Below are 19,198 nucleotides of genomic sequence, written 5' to 3'. Positions count from 1 at the left end.
ATGGCCTCTCCCCAGTGTGAATGCACTGGTGTACAGTGAGAGGACATGACCACTTGAAGACAGTCCCGCAGTCAGGGAACCTGATCCCTCTCTCCTCTGTGTGAACGCAGCAATGGGACATCAATTCACTGGATATTTTAAAGCATTTCCCATGATCTGGATACTTAAAAGGTCTCTTCTCAAGTCAGAACTCACAGGTGTGTGTTCACAGTGAATAACTAAGTGAATCCCTTATCTTAACAGGGAGCAGGTGAATGGCCGTTATCTGGTGTGAACAAGTTGGTGAAAGTTTAGCACAGTGTTGTTTAAATCCTTTCTCACAGTCCCCACGTTTCCACTGTTTCTCCCCAGTTTGACTACAGTTATGCTTCTTGAGGCCAGATGGTTGGCTGATGCCTTTTCTACAACAGGACATGAGTATCCATTCTCCATACAGTGAACAGTGCTGCCTCCTTTCATGGTTAAAAGCTCTCTGTATTCTAGTTGCGGTAAATTGGGTGACTCAATCTGATTATTATGCGATATTTGGTTTCAGTTTCATGCCTGCAACTCCTCCTTTTCTCATACCCTGCAAAACAGACATCAAACAGAAAAGAGAATGAGAGAGAAGCCGCAAGCACGTAAAGACAAGTTGTGAAACTATGTTGGCTGAACCTGGTGATTTGTGGGGCAGGTATTTGGGGGCAGTGACCGTGACAGCAGCTGAATTGTCCTCCAGCCGCTCCTCCTCTTCTTGCTATTGGCCCACAGCAGCTGCTAACCCCCGTAGGTTCAGCACGCACAGTACCGATGCCGAATCGGTTGTGTCACGTGTGAAAGGGATATCGTCCAAGGGTGGGTTCAGAGGCTTCAGAAACATTCCCCGTGTCTACCGCAAGCCCCGGTGGTTGAATCAGTGGAAAGGGCTCGAGTTTTCTGCAGATCTGTTTACAGGATGTGAGGAGGGAAGGATTTACAGAAACACAGCTCTAACCAAACTTAATGGGATTTACACTTTAGGACTTGGATAGCACGGGGATGAAAGGAAAAATCTTTCTCTGCTCTGAATGTGGGAAATTATTTCATCTGTAAAAACACCAAGACACACACAAAAGTGTGACAGTGCTCTGGTTATGGAAAAGCTTTAATCCTTTCTAATACCTGAAAGACATCACACCAGGGAAAAACTGTACATGTGGAGCCTGTGTGGAACACTTTCCCTGAGCAGGAGCAGTACTCCGGAAGCTTGTTATTTCAAATAATCCTGTGGACAATAGCTTGGTGTCATGTGACTTCTGACCATGTATGGAGCAGCCTTCAGCTAATAACATACTGGTGAGTAGCCATATTATGGGGAAAATTTGAGGTCTGTGGGAGAGTGTGAAACGCCCATCTTAATTGGAAACACATTGCTGCAGTCGCAGTGGGGAGAAGCCATTCACTTGTTCAGAGTGTGGAAAGGGATTCATTCAGTCACCACACCTGCTGATACACCACTGAGTTCATAAAGAAACCTGTTAAATGTCTAAACTGCAGGAAGGTCTACAAAAGCTCTGGTGAACTGTTGATACAACAACATGTTCATTCTGATGATAGACCATTCTCATGTTCTCACTGTGGGACTGGGTTTAAGTGATCTTCTGACCTCACTGTAAACAAGCGAGTTCACACTAGGGAGAGGCCATTCTCTAGCTCTGAGTGTGGCAAGAGATTCACAACCTTATCCAACCTGCTGAAACACCAGTGACTTCACTCTATGAACAGACCCCCATTCACCTGCCCTGAGTGTCGTCAAGGATTCGCTGTTTTTGCTGTTTTGTCCATCCTGCCGACACCTTAGCTGGATCACAATGAGGAGAGACCATTTACCTGTTCCAAACTTGATTATCCCACTTGCTGAGTAACTAGCGAGTTCACAAACAACTACAGTGATTGTTGTTTTCTGTTAATCACAGCCAAGACTGATCCATGTTCATCAGGATCTGCTGCAGATGTTACTAACTTTAGCCCAATTATTCTGCATATCTGGCTGCATCTGGGGAAAGAAACCAAAAAAGTGAGAGCCAGCTGAATCCTTCTGTAATCAATGGGAACTGACTTCAACAAATAGTTAATACCCTCTGGGTTTCAGTGTTACAACAAGAACATGATTTAACAGAGATTTAAGTTAAAAGAAATCCATAATCAAATCCTAGAAAACTGAAAAGAACAAACATGGAAATTAGTTATACATTATTAGAAAGTGGTAAATTAATGGTGACAGTTTCAGATGAGCTTCCAGCAGAATGAACACTGTCCAGCACAGCACCAAACCATAATTTATTCCTCCTTGACCAATCGATGTATGGTTAATTTAACATGAATTTTAATATTTGGTCACCCTCCCCCATGGTCACACTCGTGGTGAAGTATAATTTCTAGCTCAGTTTGAATTGCTAAACACTGTTTTATCTTTACTAATGCAGGGGAAACTTAAACCAGCAGGTTCACTTCAAGCCAAGAACAGATCACAGTTTTTCACCTAATCTCTGATTGGAAGCACATTTCCAGCATTCACCATTGTTCTCCCTCTGACTGTAATCCAGTTGTAAATGAGATTCTGTTCTGTGTCCAGAAGCTTTGACCATAGAAGACAGTGGTTGGGATACATTTCTTACACACACACCGGGGTTTCGCTGTCAGGGAAGAGAGACAAGAAACATCAAACTGACATTTGTTCCCTCAGTGTCACCCTGAAGTATGTGTCCAGATTGGAGTTCTGTTGCTGCCATATGATTCTCCCCTGAGATTGTCCTTTCTGAACTCCAGCTGATGTGAAACACTCAGCAGAAATACAACAATCTATAGAGACTTTTTTGAAGGAGAGCTCATTTATTTTACATTTCTGTACAATGTTAAACTCCAGTCCTATTTAAGAGGTTATAAACATAATCAAAAACAAACTCCAAAGGTCAGAATAAAGATATCTGAAAGTTAGAGCACACAGAGAGACTACTTGATGCATCATGTTTCTGTTGCTGAAGTAGAACCATCCACACTGATCCCATTTTGCTGATGTTAGCACATAGGCCTGTACCTTCTGCATTTCAAGTGTATCCATGTCCTTTTATTTACTGTGATGAAGGTTTATGCCTCTACCACCCAACAGACAGTGAGTACCAGCTCCCCTCCATCTCTGGGTTAAATGATTTCTCCCTTTTCCTGTTCCCTGTAAATTACTTTCAATCTAAAACCTCCAGTTAGTGTCTTATCTGTTAATAAATAGCTCCTTTCGATCAACTCTATGTGAATTCCTAATTTTCTTCTCAATTCAATTAAGTCACATCTCATTCTGCTCTGTTCCACAGAAAACATCCTCAGCCTATCCAATCTTTCCCCAAAGCTAAAATTCTCCAAACATGGAAACATTTGCATCAATTTCCTAGGTGACCTCCAACTGGTAATTCATGTGCTACCCATAACACTTCATGTCTGTATGTTACCAGCACTTCTATCCATTTCTCCTCTGCACTAACCTGCCGTGTGTCCATTTTCATCTTAGAATTGTATCTTTAAGATGATAACTCTCAGGAATATTCTCTGACTCCTTTCTGAGTATGTATCAACATATATATCTTCTATTGTCTCTTCTTTCTGTTGCAAGTCCATTAGCCCTTCAGGACTAAACGGATCTTCTGCCTATTCAGATTTTTCCTGCACCATTACATCAAACAGGGTGTCAGTTAACTGAACCTCAACTCCTTCATCTTTCTCTTTAGCTTTTGCTTTGTGCTGTGACTTATGATGGTGGGATTTGTTACTACACAGTCTGGGAAAATTCCCGGGTATTTCTCTTTTAACTCCTCAGTTCCCTGATCTTACTGTAGCTTTTCCACAACAAAGATCCTGCTAAATTGCTGCCAAGAACAAACGGTATTCCTGGAACTAACACTCTGTCAATCATTCCCATTGTTACTTCTCCAGTCTTGAACTGGCACCCCAACCTGATTTTACATAGGGGTCTGCTATATTCCTGTCCATCTATCCCACAAATCTCTCTTGGGCAACAGGTCAGAAAGAGTGGAGCAAAATTGATCTCTTACCATAAGAGACTGGTTAAACCCTGTATCTCTCAAAATTATAAATTCTTTCCCATCTCCCCCCGTTCTCTCTGAGTAAACTTTACCCAAAGAGATGAGTTCTTAATAGCGATCAGGCACTAACTCCATATTCAGCCCCTACCTAGGCTGTGTACTGTCCTGCAGCTCCTCGACTTTTCTTGGGGTTTCCTTTAAACTTTCAGTAATTCCACTGGCTTAGCTTCTTTTACCACATCTTTTCCCACAGTGCCTTTCTTTAATGACCAGCACGTGACTTTACATGTCCCACTTTACCACAGTGGAAACACCTAAGACCTTTCACTACCTTTCAACGGTCTTGGGACTCTTGGGGCAGTACATTGGTTCAGTGGTTCGCACTGCTGCCTCACAGTTCCAGAAACCCAGGTTCGATTCCAGTCTGTGTGGAGTTTGCATGTTCTCCCTGTGTTTCCTCCAGGTGTTCCGGTTTCCTCCCACAATTCAAAGACGTGCAGGTTAAGTGAATTGGCTATGCTAAATTGCCCATATAGTTCAGAGGTGTGTAGGTTAGTTGCAATAGTCAGGGGTAAATGTAGAGTAATAAGATAGGGGAATGGTTTTGGATGGGATAATCATTGGAGGGTCGGTGTGGACATTTTGGGCCAAAGGGCCTGTTTCCACACTGTAGGGATTCATGAACTTTTTAGCCTGTGGTAAACAATTACCAGTGTGGTCTACTCTTTGTTTTGTAGTGCAGGATCTCCCCTTCTCCCAATTTCTATCCCTCTCAGGATAAAATTCTTACTGGAAGCTAAGTTTTGCCTTATGCACCAATGTATAATCATCTGCCATTCTCTGCTGCTCTTCTCACTTCTTGAGCTTTCTGTTCATCCATGTGAATTCTTATCATCACTGGAAGTGAATTTTTAATCTCCTCCAGCAGAATAATCTCTCTTAGAGCCTTATAGGTCTTACCTATTTTTAAGGCCCTCACCCATCTATCAAAATTACTCTGCTTAAATCTCTCAAACTCAACATAAGTCTGACTTGGTTCCTTCTTTATGTTTCTGAAATTCTGTCCATATGCTTCTGGTACAAATTCATAAACACTTAAAATAGCCTGTTTAACCTCTTCATAATCTCTTGACCCCTCATCTGACAGCGCTGTAAACACTTCACGAGCTCTGCCTACCAGCTTAGTCTGAATTAGGATTACCCTCAAGTCCTCCTACTACTCCATCTGCCTAACAAATTTTTCAAATGAAATAAAGAAAGCTTCTTTCTCATCAAAATGTGGCAGCGTTTTAATATATTTGTATATATCACTACATTCTATCTTCATCTCCATCCTGTTAACTTGACTTTCCTAACTAAGTCACAACTTCTGAAGTTCAAATTCTCTCTCCTTCGCTCTTGTTTCTCTCCTCTTCTCTCTCTCTTTCTCTTTCTTCGCTGTATCTTTGCTCAGCTAAGAACCTTCTCTCTTTTTCCTCTCTCTCTTTCTCCTCTCTTTCTTGTCTCTTTCTTTCTCTTTCTCTCTCCCTTTCTTTTTCCTTTCTCTCTTTTTTTATTCTTCTACCTCCATTTTTCTCAAATGTCATTTAGGTTTTTCTAACTCTACTGCACTTGTCTGCTCCTCTGACACATCTAAGTGCTTGACAAACTCTCTTACAATTTCAGCTTTACTTTTGTCCTTGGTTAAACGCAAATCTACCTCTTTGCTAATTTGAATAGTATGGCCTTTTTTTCTGTCCTTCTAAACTTCCTCGGCAAATTTGGGAATCACGTTCAAACCCCTGAACCTCTTTAGCAATCTTAAGAGCCATTTCTCGCACTTTTAGTTTAACCCACCACAAATAACCGAAATTAAACAAATTGTCTTACCTACGTTTTGTTTAAAGGTTTAGGACACTAATCAGCAAGTGTTTAAATCTGCTGGGATCTTTCATAACCCAGATCTGTTCAAACCTTTCCAAACCTCAGACTGGATCTGTCTAAACCTTTCCAAATCATGGACCTGAGCCCCCAAACAGTTACAACACGGTGGTGTACTCTTCTGCTAATTAAACCAGACACCCAGAAAAGCTCACCTAATTTGTTAAAGAATGAGTGACAGAGAACTCCCAAATTCCACAATTTAAAGAAAAAAAGATCAATTTATTCTCTATCTCTAAAAGTCAACATTAAACAACAACAATTTACAACTCTTTCTCCTAACTGCTGGTTAGACACCTCCAACTCTATAACACTAACTGTTCCAATAAATGTCCTTATTAAAATTACATCAACTTAATTTTCAAAACCCTACAGTGGCTGTCATCTCCAGTGTCTTCCCTCCTCTGACTGTAGATCTCCCTGGGTCATCTTTAGTCTTTTGCTGCAAAGATGTTTCATGTGAAAAGGTACCTTTGATAGAGAGTGCTTTGCTAGCAGTTATTCTGACAATGGAAGTTGGTCGCTCTCTCTGACTAACTCTCAAAATGTCTGCTTCTTTATACCCCAAACATCAGATCGTTTCATTGGTTCAATGTTGTCAAAAATGATAAATTCAAACTTGATTGGGTTTTAGTATCCTGGGGCATAACTTAAACTGATTGGTTAAATATGAATGGTGGTCAATACCTAGCTGAGGTATCTAGTTTACAACCAAAATGTATTTTCAATTTTCCAGTACATTCTGAGACTGCTAGTCAGTCACATGCAAGCTCTCAGTGCAAAACAACCTTCATTCTCTCTTTAAGATACAGCACACACCTTCAACTTCACAACACTACCCAGGCTTCAGAGCAAAATTGACCACACAACCCTGCCATGTGAACCTCTGCAAGAGCATTGACATAGACACATGTGGGAATACCACCCACCGTGTACACAGCAGATACTCATGTAACTCAGCAAATGTTGTCTTCCTCATATGCTGCAGTCAAGGATTCTGTGAGGCATGGTGTATTGATGAGACAATGCAGACTTTATGACAACAGATGAATGGACACCATTCAACTTTCACCAAACAGAAATGTTCCCTACCAGTCAGGGAACATTAGAACAGTCAAGGATATTCAGCTTCTGAGCTCTTGGTAAGCGTTCACCAAGGCATCCTTCAAGAAACACAACAATGCAGAATCACCGAGCAGAAATTGATAGACAAGTTCTGTACCCATGAAGACGGCTTCAATCATGATCTTGCATTCATGTTGTGCTACATCTGACCCCACCACACTATCTGTCTTTGTAAAATCTTCCTGGTGATCCTGTTTTGACACTATCAGTTGATAACTTTTTAAGATCTCCCTACTACAACTGATTTGTACAGTTCTGGATTGCAAGTTAGTTTGGTTAGATCCTGGGCATGTGATTCTTATACCTATTATGTTATTCCAGAAATTTGCTTTTTCACTAGTACGACCTTATTTTCAACTTTTCATAATTATCTCTCTGCCTTAATTAATCGGTTCATACGCCACCCCTTCACCAGCTCTTCAGCTGTTGACATTTTACTCACACTGACTGACATTTTGGATCACCTTGAGAGAGTTATTATCCAGACTGTCCACAATCAACTCACACCATTTGTATGATGGTTTGATCTCTTTGCCAATAAGTTTTGTTCCTATGTATTTCTCCTCATTTCACCTAATGAAGAAGCAATGCTCCAAAAGCTTGGGATTTGGAATAAGCTTGGTGTGATGTGACTTCTCAGGTTGTGAAATCCAGCCTCCCACGCAGCAGCTTTTATACAATGAGTTTCAGCTGGCTCGGGGATGGGCACCAGTTTATGGTAATGACTCACTCTGGGGGTTGCACGTTGTCGACAGGTGAGACGTCATAGGTTCAACTCCCAGACGAGTGCCGCTTTTTTATTTGTCATCAGTTTTGTCAAATCGTCCAATTAGCTTTCTGAAAAAAACACTACGTTCAATGAGGTCGGACTTCTTGAACTAGGGATTGAGTATGGGGACCAGAGGTGTCATTTTAGTGAGCATGGCACAGCAACACACATGTTGAAAGTGAAAACAAGTGTTTCAGGATGTTTGTCCACACAATCCAGCGTGAAATGAATTCTCTATTTGGATTATTGCACAGCTTTGAGCGTCACAGTGAAGCGATTGGAGACACCCCGAAAGAGGTTCATGTGAATAATGCCACTTACGAGAAATGGCAGCAAGTAAGATAGATTGGAAAGTTGGGATAAGTCTCCTTGGAGAACAGCAGGCTGAAAGCATGTCTGATTGAAGTTTCCAAAGTTGTGAGCAGTCTAGACGAGGAAGTAAGGAGAAAAATGCTCCCACTCCTGAAAGGATCAAGAACAATTAGGCAGAGATTTAAAGTCACTAAGAAAATCAACAAAAGTGAAGTTCAATAGAACGTTTCCATACCGGAGTGATGTGTGTGTAAGTCATAGAGTAATATCACATCACGTAAATTTGTCAGTTTATTTTACTTTTCAAACTATCTCTCACTCGTGATTGCCAAACTGATAGAATGTCATGTTTTAGTCAGTTCATAAACTCTGTGATGGCAGGGCACCGTGGCCAGATGGGAAGGCATTGGGCTTATAAAACCACATGTTGGATTCCTGTCCGTGGATAGCAGCGCGTTTGTTATCAATTCCTGAGTTGCAGTGTGCCCTGTTGGATTCTGGCCCTTCCACCACTGCCATATTTAAAACAGTGTTTTGGCTTTAAGTTGGGTGATTGGCAAATGTTATTTTGAATAAGATGTTGTTGCTGTGTATTAAAAGTCTAATTTCCAGAGGAAAGCAGGATAGCTGTTAATGTGAATTGATATTGGAGTAATTAATTACCTCCAGAGTGAAGAAGCTGCGTGGTAGCAGTGATCACAGTGTGGCTGAGTTTCACATTTACTTTGAGAGAGGGCAGGTTGGATCTAAAGCGAGTGGTTAAAACCTAAATAAGGGAAATGGTATCAGTGCAAAGTTGGGCTGAAATGAAATGGGAAATTAGGTTAAGAAATAAGTCAGTGTAAGTACAATGACAGAGATTTAAGAAGATATTTCAGTATACTCAGAAAAAAAGCACTGTTTTCCATTGCTTTTGAAGATGAGGACATGTTTTTGAGCCTGACTCTGGCTTCACATTTGCACTGTGTCACACTACCCAGAAGGTAAGGATCAGGCAAATGAAGACCGTGCAGTGAAGGCAGATTTCGTATGGAAGGGAAAAATGTGACATCGCAGACTTGGAGGGTAGAAGGGCCTGTCCTGTGCTGTTGTTCTTTGTTGTTCAACATGACACACAACACCCTGAGATGGAGTGTGATTATTGATGTTAAAAAGGTCCGTTATAAAATCTCCATTATATAAAGACTCCCCTCACATTGGGGAAATGAATTCCCTGCAGTGTAACTAAGATATGCAGCTAAACATTTACCTCACTATCTCACAATGCTGAGAAATACTGACATACTATCTTCTGTAGCAGCGTGGCCTAGTGAAAGCATGCAAGGCTGATCAACCTGAATTCAATACATCAAAGCTCTCCTCTGCGCTGCACAATGTATTTCCTGTTCCTACCCCTGCAATCAGCTCTCAATAGCGTTACCTTATAACTGTTCAGCTTCCTGCTTCTCCAAACTTTTCAAATCCGAGCAAATCTATCAAGTGCTTCCAATTTAATGCTTCTTCTGCAAAACCCCCTGAACTTACACAGATACAATTGACTGAATGGCCTTCCCAGGCTCGCTCACTCTGGCATGATCTGCATGATAAAAGTGCACTGTATCGGATCCACAGGACACTGTGCCATATGTCCCCACGTGGATCCAGACATGCCTTCCTCCCTGTGACACGTATATGTTGTGAGATATTCCATTGCACAGATGTGTCATGGCTGTGTAAATATAACCTTTGTCTAACTTCCCACGTGCTGTTGGTCGAACTGTGATTTGACTCAGAATCACAAAATGTGCAGACGGAAGCCAGGCAGCCCACCTTAGCTGTGCTGGCTCTGCACAATCAATAACTAAGTGTTTCGTGTGATATGATTCTCTTGCCTTCTCCTTGTAATTCGATTGAAACTGCCTTTTTGTCACATCAGATAGTGACTTGTTTAGATCAATGCAAAGTGCTACATTTTGGAAAAACCAATCAGAGCAGGGTCTTATACACTTAATGATAAGGTTCCAGGGTGTTAGATTAGATTACTTACAGTGTGGAAACAGGCCCTTCGGCCCAACAAGTCCACACCGCCCTGCCGAAGCGTAACCCACCCATACCCCTACATCTACATTTACCCCTTACCTAACACTACGGGCAATTTAGCATGGCCAATTCACCTGGCCTGCACATCTTTGGACTGTGGGAGGAAACCGGAGCACCCGAAGGAAACCCACACAGACACGGGGAGAACGTGCAAACTCCACACAGTCAGTCGCCTGAGGCGGGAAATGAACCCGGGTCTCAGGCGCTGTGAGGCAGCAGTGCTAACCACTGTGCCACCGTGCCGCCCTACAAAGTGTCCAGGTTCATAGCTCCTTGAAAGTAGAGTTTCAGGTAGATAGGATAGTGAAGAAGGCGTTTGGTATGCTTTCCTTTATTTGTCAGAGCATTGAGTATAGGAGTTAGGAGATCATGCTGCGGCAGTAGTGACATTGGTTAGGCCACTTTTGGAATATTGTGTGCAACTCTGGTCTCCTTCCTATTGGAAGGATGTTGTGAAACCTGAAAGAGTTCCGAAAAGATGGACAAGGATTTTGCCAGGGTTAGAGGATTTGAGCTGCAGAGAGAAGCTGAATAGGCTGGAGCTGTTTTCCCCGGAGCATTGGAGGCTGAGGGGTCACCTTAAAAAATCATGAAGGGCTTGGATAGGATGAATAGACAAAGTCTTTTCCCTGTAGTTGGGGAGTGCAGAACAAGAGGCCATAGGTTTTGGATGGGAATGGCAAGATATAAAAGGGACGTAAGGGACAACTATTTCATGCAGACAGTGGTGCGTGTATGGAATGAGCTGCTTGAGGAAGTGGTGGGGGCTACTACAATTACAACATTTAAAAGGCATCTGGATGGGTATATGAACAGGAAAGGTTTAGAGGGATATGGGCCAAGTGCTGGCAAATTTGTGGGTGGCAGGGTGGCACAGTGGTTAGCACTGCTGCCTCACAGCACCAGAGACCCAGGTTCAATTCCCGGCTCAGGCGACTGACTGTGGAGTTTGCACGTTCTCCCCGTGTCTGTGTGGGTTTCCTCCGGGTACTCCGGTTTCTTCCCACAGTGCAGGTCAGGGGAATTGGCCATGCTAAATTGCCCGTCGTGTTAGGTCAGGGGTAAATTTAGGGGTATGGGTGGGTTGCGCTTCGGCAGGTCGGTGTGGACTTGTTGGGCCGAAGGGCCTGTTTCCACACTGTAATGTAATCTAATCTAAAAATTGGACTGGATTAGGTTAGGATAACTGGTGGCATTGATGAGGTGGACCGAAGGGTCTGTGTCCATGCTGTACATTTCTATGACTCTATATACCCTTTTTCAGATATTATGAGCAAAGATGACCTGTCAGCCTTTGAAGAAAGTTTTGTAAGAGGAAAATCAATTTTAAACAATTTATTGTTGTCCTTTGTGAAAATTCTTGTTAAGGGGGCACCAGTGGATGGTGTAGCAGCAATAACAGGAGTTTTTGGGGATAATTCAGGAGGTACAACAAGCAAGAAGTAATGTGTAAGAAGAGGATGAGGCAATGAATGTTGACAAGGGAAGTCAGGGGCACATAAGAGCAAAAGGAAAAGCCTACAATGTTGGAAGTCAAAGCATTGGCAAGCCTTTTAAAAACCCAGCAGAGGATAACGAAAAAAGTAGGCAGAAAATGAAATATTAGAGTCCACTAGCTAGTAAAATAAAATAAGGTTTTGGGAACAGTAATCACACTCCTTACATTTTACGGTACTGCAAGGGCAGTACGGCAGCTCAGTGGGCAGCAGCGCCAGGGACTCAGGTTCGATTCCATCCTCGGGCAACTGCCGTGTGGCATTTGCACATTCTTTCCGTGTCTGCTTGGATTTCCTTCAGATGCTGTTTTCCTGCCATTGCCCCAAGATGTGCAGATTAGGTGGATTGGGCATACTACTTTGGGGAGACTGGACATCTCCTAGCAGAGTGCTTTAGGGAACATCTCCAGGACACCCGCACCAATCAACCACACCACCCCGTGGCCCAATATTTCAACTCCCCCTCCCACTCAGCTGAGGACATGGAGGTCCTGGGCCTCCTTCACCGCCGCTCCCGCACCACCCGACGCCAGGAGGAAGAACGCCTCCTCTTCTGCCTCGGAGCACTTGTGGGCGGCACGGTGGCACAGTGGTTAGCACTGCTGCCTCGCAGCGCCGGAGATCCGGGTTCAATTCCCGCCTCAGGCGACTGACTGTGTGGAGTTTGCACGTTCTCCCCGTGTCTGCGTGGGTTTCCTCCGGGTGCTCCGGTTTCCTCCCACAGTCCAAAGATGTGCAGGTCAGGTGAATTGGCCATGCTAAATTGCCCGTAGTGTTAGGTTAGATGTAGATGTAGGGGTATGGGTGGGTTACGCTTCGGCGGGCGCGGTGTGGACTTGTTGGCCCGAAGGGCCTGTTTCCACACTGTAAGTAATCTAAAACCCCAGGGCATCAATGTGGACTTCACCAGTTTCCTCATTTCCCCTTCCCCCACCTCACACCAGTTCCATCCTTCCAGCTCAGCACCATCCCCGTGACCTGTCCTACCTGCCTATCTTCTATTCCACCTATCCACTCCACCCTCTTCTCTGACCCATCACCTTCATCCCCACGCCCATTCACCCATTGTACTCTTTGTACCTTCCCCCACCCTCCTCCCTGACCTATCACCTCCATCCCCACCCCATTCACCAATTATACTCTGTGCTACTTTCTCCCCACCCCCACCCTCCTCTTATTTATCTCTCCACCCTGCAGACACTCTGCCTCTATTCCTGATGAAGGGCTTTTGCATGAAATGTTGATTTTCCTGCTCCTCGGATGCTGCCTGAACTCCTGTGCTTTTCCAGCACCACTCTAATCCATACTGAATTGCCCATTGTGTCCAGAGATGCATTAGTGGATTAGTCATAGGAAGCGCATGGTTACAGGGATAGAATAACGGGGGAGTCTGGGTCGTGTTATGAAGTACCTTTAGGAGAGAGTGAATGCTGTTCAGAACCACTTACAAGCACCTGTGTGATATGACTAATTGTCATTTCATCGAACCCGTCGTGTGTGGAAACAGGATCTTTGGCCCAACAAGTCTACACCGACACTCCGAACAGTTACTCACCCAAACCCACTCCCCTACCCTATTATTCTGTATTTACACCTAATCTACACAGCCCTGAAAGCTATGGGCAATTTAGCATGGCCAGTTCCCTAACCTGCACATCTTTGGATTATGGGAGGAAACCTATGCAGACAAGGGGATAACATGCAAACTCCACACAGACAATCGCTCAAGGCTGGAATCAAACCCAGATCCCTGGTACTGTGAGCCAGCAGTGCTAACCACTGAGCCACTGTGCCACCCCGTGCAGTCTCAGAGTGTTTTGAAAAATTGAAAATATGTCACATTTGACTGTGGAATCGATACTTGACTTGGTTGCTGTTTTGACAACAATGGAAATTTAGCCAATCAGTTTAAAGTATGCGCCAGGACACTAAAACCCAATTGAATTTGAATTTAATGTTTTGCCAACATTGAATCAATGAGACGATTCGATGATGCAAGCATTTTGAAAATTGCAGACAAAGCAACTGCCATCAACACAGATCCAAGAAATTAGGAAATACTTTCTATCAAAGAAACCTTTCATATGAAACATATTTGCAGTAAAAAAGAAAGACATGACCCAAGAAGATCTTCAGCTGAAGAACACAGACAGTGAAGGCTACAGCCACTGTGTAGTTTTGAAATTAAGTTGCTGTAATTTTAATAAGTATATTATTATAGAACAGTATCTTGTTATAGAGCTGGAGGCAGGTAATAAGCAGTTAAGAGAAAGGGGGATGAGAATTGTGATTAGTTGTTTAATATTCACTTGTAGAGTTAAAGAATAAATTGATGTTATTTTCTTAAAATATTGGAATTTAGGAGTTCTCTATCACTCATATTTTAACAGATTATGAGCTTTTCTGGGTGTTTGGGTTAATTAACGGAAGAGATCACCACTGTGTCATAACAGTAGGATGTTCCTCACAAAGTCGGTGTGGACTTGTGCTGAATGAGATTCTATGAATAAGAATAAGTCACAACTTTTCAGGAAGGTATCTTGCCCTCTCTCAGGGCACCTATGTGAGTAACTGGAAATGGTGGTTGTTAATTCCCTCAACAATAGTAGACTCGCCAACTTTAGGGGCATTTAAATGGAATACTGTAGGATAGATGGGCATCAGATTGGTTCCATAGGTTGGCATAACATCAAGGACCAAGGGCCTGTATCGTGCTATAATGTTTAATGCTCTATGGGAGAAGCTGTTATCAAGCAAGTCCAGATTTAACATATGGGAATTGTTGCAAGACCTGCTGGGCAGTGTTCAGGACTGGCATATTCCAAGAAAGACAAGATGGCAAGTTAAGGGACCCTTGGAATAATGAGAGAGATTGTGAATTTAGTCAAAAGGAAAAAAAAACATATTGAAGGTTTAGGAAGGTAAAATTGGACAGGGCTAGAGGAATATAAAGTGGGGAAGATAAAGAAAAAAATAAAAGTGCTGTAGTGAAAGGGGTTAACTGGAGCTGTTTGTTCAGTGACTGTCTTTGATGTTGGTTTCCATGGACCCTAATTATGTCACTGGAGGGTTTCCCTCTCCTATTAGTAAGGAGCTTCTTTTAGTGTATTATCCCGTTGTCGCAGCAGATGCATCACCTCCAACACTAGCAGCAATCAGCAACTGGAGGGACAAGGAGAGGAGCAATCAGAATCTGAGAACAATAGACTGGAATGTACCAACAATGGATCAGAATCTGAGAACAATAGACTGGAATGTACCAACAATGGATCAGAATCTGAGAACAATAGAGAGGAATGATACAACAATGGACAGGAATTTGTCCGAAGGTCTTTTCTGGCTTTCCTGGTATTTGTCAACATTACCACATCGGATATACGGTGCACTGCTGATTATTGAGGCAGGTTACTATCCTATCCTTGCTACTGTTGGTGTTCCTGGTAAGCCTCTCTATCTGTCCATTTATTAATTCTATAAATTATGTTGAGCTTCATTGCTATTTCTATTATCCATATTTGGCAAAGACGGAAACTACTGTCTTCAGTTTCAAATACAAATTCCACTCATTATCTATGAATTTCAGACCCTTCCCTCTCAAATATCTAAGAATAAGACGGTTCACAACCTCAAGACTTTTTCGCCCTGAACTAATTTATGTCTCAGTGCGCTCTCTGTCAACAAACCTGTCCACGACTGGCTCCATAATACCCCCAGTCTCCACCCCTGCGTCAGTGCCATTACTGAATGAGCCATTATCTACACCCTGGTAAAATTTAGCTTTTCACAGTTTAGCTGTCTTCTGGCCACCTTCCAGTCACAAATCTTCCAATTGCAAGTTTGTTCTTCTCTCTAAAGTTACATCATGATGGAGACACCATGTCAGAGTAGTAATGTTGCTGGATGGGTAACTCAGAGGTACAGGTTCTTACACTGAACACATTGTTTCAAATCCTATCACAGTGAATGGTAGAACTTAAATTCAAATGACAGGCATTGAAATAAAAATGTCTCAAATATCAAATTCATATGTAAGGAGCAAAAGGGCAACAAGAGAAAGGGTGAGATTCTTCATGAGTACTTTGGGTCCGTGTTCACTGAGGAGAAGGACATGACAGAAGTTGAGATTAGGGATAGATGTTTAATTACTTGAGGTCAAGTCGGCATAAGGAGGGAGAAAGTGTTGGGCATTCTGAAAGGCATTAGGGTGGACAAGTCGTAAGTCCAGATGAGATCTATCCGAGATCACTGAGTGAAGTGAGAGAGGAAATAGCTGAGGCATTAACAGATATCTTTGTAGCATTCTTGAACACGGGTGAGATCCAGGAGGACTGGAGAATTGCTACTATTGTCCCCTTGTTTAAGAAGGGTAGCAGAGGTAATCCAGGTAATTATAGACTGGTGAGCCTGACATCAGTGGTAGTGAAGCTGCTGGAGAAGTTACGAAGGAATAGGATCTATTCCCATTTGGAAGAAAATGGGCTTATCAGCGATAGGCAGCATGGTTTTGTGCAGGGAAGGTCATGTCTTACAAACCTAATAGAATTTTTTGAGGAAGTGACAAAGTTGATTGATGAGGGAAGGGCTGTAGATGGATTTTAGTAAGGCACTTGATTAGGTTGCCCATGGTTCTCGATTTCAGTTGCCAGCAACAGGAAGAGTGGGAGCTTGGACCATGGGCCAGTCGGGAAAGGTGAGTCACTGATTTAAAAACTTTTAACACTTACCTCAAGTGTTGGCGGCTGCAGCACCTCGGAGAGCAGAGTTTTCTGGGAAAGGAGGGACCTTTCTTCCCCTCAGCTAGAGAGTGAATGTTTTCTAAACCCGAGACCCTACACTTACAGGGCCTACCACCCATCCACCTCCTCTAACCTTATCCACAAGGACATATCAGGTATGTTTCTCTTTTTCTTTTACTTTCAGATAAGGGGACGAGCAGGGATGACAATGCAGGGAGAGGAATGTTCCTCTTGCATAATGTTTGAAGTGCAGGAAGCCATTAGTGTCCCATCCAAGTACATCTGCAGGAAGTGCACCCAACTCTCTCTCCTCCAAGACTGTGTTAGGGAAGCCGGAACTGGATGAACTTTGGATCATTCGGGAGGCAGAGTCTGGGATAGAGAAGAGTTACAGTGAAATAGTTACTCTTAGGCACAAAGAAAGTTGGGTAATTGTTAGAAGGGGGAGAAATAGTGCAGGAATCCCCTGGGTTTGTTTCCCTGAGAAACAAATATCCTGTTTTGGATACTGTTGGGGGGGGCAACAACTTACCGGGGGCAACGACTTAGCAAGTGCATGCGCTGGGGTGCAGGTCTCTGGCACTGAATCTGTCCCTGTTGCACAAAAGGGAAGTGGGGGAATGAGGAGAGTGTTGGCCATTGGGGACTTAATAGTGAGAGAGTCAGATAGATAGTTGGAAATGAACGAGCCTCACAGTTGGTTGCTTCTTCCCAGGTGCCAGAGTCCGTGATTTCTCTGATTGTGTCTTTGGGGTCCTGAAGGGTGAGGGTGACCAGCCCCAAGTCGTGGTCCATGTAGGTTCCAATGATATAGATAGAAAGAGGGAGAGGGATGTAAGGCATGATTTCTGGGAGCTAGGGTGAAAGCTGAGAGTGAGAACAAGCAGAGTTGTTATCTCTGGTTGTTACCTGTGCCACGTAATAGTGAGGTGAAGAACAGGGAGAGATATCTGCTGAACACGTAGCTGCAAGGATGGTGCAGGAGGGAGGGTTTCATGTTTATGGATAATTGGGGCTCACTCTGGGGAAGGTGGGACCTCTACAAACAGGACGGTCTTCACTTGAACCATTGGGGTACTAATATGCTGAGTGGGACATTTGCTAGTGCTATTCGGATGGTTTAACCTAGCTCAACAGGGGGATGGGAATTGAGGTGTAGTTTCAGTGCACAGGAAGACTAGCATACGGAGGACATGGACAGGATTTCACGGTCACAGGAGTGTGCTGGCAGACAGCAAGCTGGTTTGAAGTGTATCTACTTCAACACCAGGAGTATGCGGAATAAGGTAAGTGAGCTGGCAGCATGGATGCGTATCTGGGACATTAATGTTGTGGTCATTTATGAGACATGGTTAGAGCAAGGTCAGCAATGGATGTTGTGCTGTATTGTTCTAGTTCCATAGTAGGCTGATGAGGAAGGTGAAGTTACATGACATCCAGAGTGTACTAGCTAGATGGATAAAGAACTGGCTGGAGACAGAGAGTAGTTTCTCAAAAGGAGTTGCTCAAAATGGAGAACTATGACCAGTGGTGTTCCGTAGGGATCTGTGCTGGCACCACTTTTGTTTGTGATACACATAAATGACTTGGAGGAAGGTATAGGTGGCCTGATTAGCAAGTTTGCAAATGACACTAGAGGCGTGGCAGATAGTGAAGGGGATTGTCAGAGAATACAGCAGAATATAGATAGATAGAGGGTTGGGCAGACAAGTGGCACATGGAGTTCAATCCAGGTAAATGCATTTGGTGATGCATTTTGGAAGATCCAATTCAAGAGTGAACTATACGGTAAATGGGAAAGTCCTGGGGAAAATTGATGTACAGCGAGATCTGGGTATTCAGGTCCATTGTTCCCTGAAGGTGGCAACGCAGGTCAGGAGAGTGGTCAAGATACTTCCCTTCATCAGACGGGGTATTGAGTATAAGAGTTGGCAGGTCATGTTCCAGTTGTATAGGGCTTTAGTTTGACCACATTTGGAATACTGCGTACAATTTTGGTCGCCACATTACCAAAAGGATGTGAATGCTTTGGAGATGGTGCAGAAGAGATTCAGCAGTGAGTTGCCTAATATGGAGCTTGCTAGCTATGAGAAGAGGTTGAGTAGATTAAGATTATTTTCATTGGAAAGACGGGGTTGAGGGAAGACCTGATTGAGGTCAACAAAAATTATGAGAGGTATTGACAGGGTGGATAGCAAGAAGCTTTTTCCAAAATTGGGGTCTCGGTTACTGGGGGTCACGAGTTCAGAGTGAAAGGGGATATGTGTTCTGCACACAAAGGGTAGTGAGTGCCTGGAACGCGTTGCCAACGGAAGTGGTAGGGTTAAGCTCAATAGCATCATTTAAGATGTATCTAGACAGATACATGAATGAGCATGGAGCCAAGGGATGCAGGCCCTTAGAAATTAGGCAACAAGTTTAGACAGGGTATCTGGATAGGCACAGGCTTGGAGAGCCGGAAGGCCTGATCTAGTGCTCTGATTCTCTTTGTTCTTTGTTCTTATCAGGGATTTAACCAGCAGTACTTTGGCTTAAAACCAGTCTGTTTCATTGATGTCCTTTGGTTAACAAATCTAGCATTACTTGATCTTAATTAAGTTTGGCTTTAGACACACAACAGTGTGCTTGGCTCTATACTGCTTTGTGGAATGGTCACAGTCAAGGACAATCAGTGACGGTCAATAAATGTCACTCTTGCCAGTGATACGA

The 19,198-nt window shown here is 43.3% G+C and overlaps 1 protein-coding gene across 2 annotated transcripts in view; it reads left to right on the top strand.

Moving 5' to 3' along the window:
• Positions 1–820: 820 nt before the first annotated feature.
• Positions 821–19,198, top strand: part of LOC140453707 (probable G-protein coupled receptor 139) — a 39,994-nt gene continuing 21,616 nt past the window's right edge. Inside the window, exons 1-2 of one of the 2 annotated variants that reach the window (XR_011952458.1) lie at positions 821–1,314; positions 2,445–3,431. The gene's annotated coding sequence lies outside the window, so the exon portion shown is untranslated. Of the gene's footprint in view, positions 1,315–2,444; positions 3,432–19,198 lie in introns of those variants that run through there. The other variant, XR_011952457.1, reaches the window with a different exon arrangement.

This window comes from Chiloscyllium punctatum, chromosome 27, assembly GCF_047496795.1.
Source record: "Chiloscyllium punctatum isolate Juve2018m chromosome 27, sChiPun1.3, whole genome shotgun sequence".
In the NCBI taxonomy this organism is placed as follows: domain Eukaryota; kingdom Metazoa; phylum Chordata; class Chondrichthyes; order Orectolobiformes; family Hemiscylliidae; genus Chiloscyllium; species Chiloscyllium punctatum.
Note: the sequence above shows the minus strand (reverse complement) of the source record. Positions and strands in the feature narration are given on the sequence as shown.